Source organism: Octodon degus, unplaced genomic scaffold, assembly GCF_000260255.1.
Source record: "Octodon degus isolate 3935 unplaced genomic scaffold, OctDeg1.0 scaffold00022, whole genome shotgun sequence".
NCBI lineage: Eukaryota > Metazoa > Chordata > Mammalia > Rodentia > Octodontidae > Octodon > Octodon degus.
This window is the reverse complement of record NW_004524598.1, coordinates 10,867,260-10,869,943: the sequence shown is the minus strand read 5'-3', so window position 1 is coordinate 10,869,943 and position 2,684 is coordinate 10,867,260.

Below are 2,684 nucleotides of genomic sequence, written 5' to 3'. Positions count from 1 at the left end.
ATGTTTTCAGATCCTCTGGGAAAATTCCCAGTAGAGGAATAGCTGGTTTAAAGGGGATTTCCAGACCAACTTTTCTAAGGAGTCTCCATACTAACCAGTTTAAATACACAGTTACAAAATGGACATTCATCTGTATACCCTTTTCTGTTTAGTTCCATCATTTGACTATTATAAGTAAGAGGATTACCTTTTGTATTAACATTTGTGTAGGCAAGAAAGATACTAGTTAATGTGGTCATTAATAAGCATTCTGCAGGTCCTAACTCACTATACCTTTGCAAATCATTGGATTCCTGCCTTAGTCACTTTCTTGTTGCTGGGACAAAATGCCCAGCACACAAATATGAAGGAGGAGAGGCTTATTTTGGTTTCTGGAGGAGTTAGTTTGTCATCAGCTGGCTCCCAGCGAGGGCAGGATGGTAGAAGGGTCTGGCAGGGCGAAGCGGCTCTGAGGCTGGCAGGCAGGAAGCAGACAAGAAGGGAGGCACAGGAGGCAGACGTACCTTGGGCTATGCTCCCAGGGCCCTGAGTGTTCTGGCCAGAGCCCACCTCCTCACAGCTCCTGCAGCTTTCACTCTTCAATGGATGAATCCCCTGATGAGTAGAGAGCCCCCACGGCCTAGCTCGGAACACATGGGGCTTTTGCAGGGCATTCTTGATCTGAACCGAGACACTCAGGAACAGCTAGAAGACGTTGGTTGCCCCAAATATTGAGAACATCAAATAAAATTATTAATCTTTCTCAGCTCTATGAAAGATACAAATTATAGATGTACATTTTGTTATTTGAGCTAAACATGAGTGTTAATTTAATTAGGGTGTCAACGTGTCCTTGGTTAAGTTGCTGATTAATTTTTTTTCAAAATGCTCTTAGGTTTCTGTAATTCTTGGTGGATGTTCTATTACATTTCCTCAGAGGGTCAAGCCAGGGGTATTCGATTTGAGTTGATTGTTTTGGAGGGTGAAGAATGAGGAAGAAGTGAAGTTTCCTGATGAAGCTCATGAGAAAGGTGCTTAGGTAAAAAGTAACTGGAGAATAGACATTCTTCAAATTAATGATCATAGCCAGCCCAATTTCCTAGCTGCTTTCAGCCTCTTCATCTTGGCATAGTAGGTCCCAGACCTGGGTCAAGGTTTGGCAGAATATTGTGGGAGTAGGACCTGGATAAAACTTACTATTGGCCACATCAGGCAGTATTTCTTTCTTTCCTTAGGCAAATGTATTGTCACTGGTGAAGACATGTGTTGTCTACAGCCACCTAGCATGTGCTTTAAGGAGTACATTTTGTGTTTCATTTGTAAAGAAAATCAAGTAACTTTTGTATTTGTATCTTCAACCAAAGATATAAGTTGATGGTGAAGAATGTTTGTAGGTGAGCCAAGGGCATTTTCTCAACTTCTTCCTGGATTTGATGAGATTTACCCATCAAAGGCTATCTGTGGAATCTTACCTTTCCTCTTCTTTTTCTGTTGATTTGGAACAGAATGAAGGAAAGAAGAATAAAATTAGACAGGATAGAATTGGCTTTGTTGGTAACTACTTAGAAAGTTTAATCTTTTAACTCTGAAAGGAAACTTCACTTGATGCTTGATCAAGTATAAAAGAAAATACTGAAATAGATCTAGTATCCAAATATATTTTAATCTTCCCAGTTATCCCTACTTAAGATTCCTTAGAACACCTCTGTGAGACAGATTTATTTACTTTCTAAGCCAGCCACGTGTATGAAATTCAGATTTCCTCCTCAACACCCACCAGAACACTTAGCTGTTACAATGTGTGCCCAATGGCCATCTCAGAGCTGTAGTTCACTTGGTGGTACAGACACCTGGAATATAAGATACAAGTCATCACTTGTAGGGGTGATACTCCAAGCATAAAGAGATTCATCGTTGATGACTGTGAACACAGATATACACTGAACAATGGAAAATAATCAAAACAGCAAACATACCAAATAATCATTGTATCAGTTATTACATTAATATTTTATTATACTGTCTCATTCAATCCTCATAACTCACAAATATGTGTCTCTATTATGTCTATTTAAAACACTGAGGTTCAGAGGACCTGCCTGAAGTCACACAGCTAATTTTCAAAGGAGCCAGCTTTTTTTTTTTTTTCTCCTATTTAGGTATTTAATTTGCACATGTGGGTCTGACTGATTTCACTTAAGAGTATGTTCTCTAGTTGCATCCATTTATTGACAAAAGACTCAAATGTATCCTGTTTTATAGCTGAATAATACTCCACTGTATAAAAACACCACATCTTCCTTATCCATTTTTCAGTTGACAGGTATCTGGATTGTTTCCAGGATTTAGCAATAACAAATTACACTGCTAAAATCATGGGTGCAAATATATCACTGTGGTATGATATTTTCAGTTCTTCTGGAAAAATACCCAGGAGGGGCATAGCTGGCTTGAATGGGATTGCCAATCCTAGCTTTTGTAGGAATCTCCACCCTGATTTCCACAGTGATTGTACCAGTCTGCACTCCCACCAACACTACAAAAGGGTTCTTTTTTCTCCACAGTCTCTCCAGCATTTATTATTGGCTGACTTCTTGATGTTAGCCATCTTTTCTGGGGTGAGATGGAATCTTAGTGTCATTTTAATTTACATTTATCGAGTAACCAATGATGTCAAACATTTTTCATATATTTATTTGCCATTT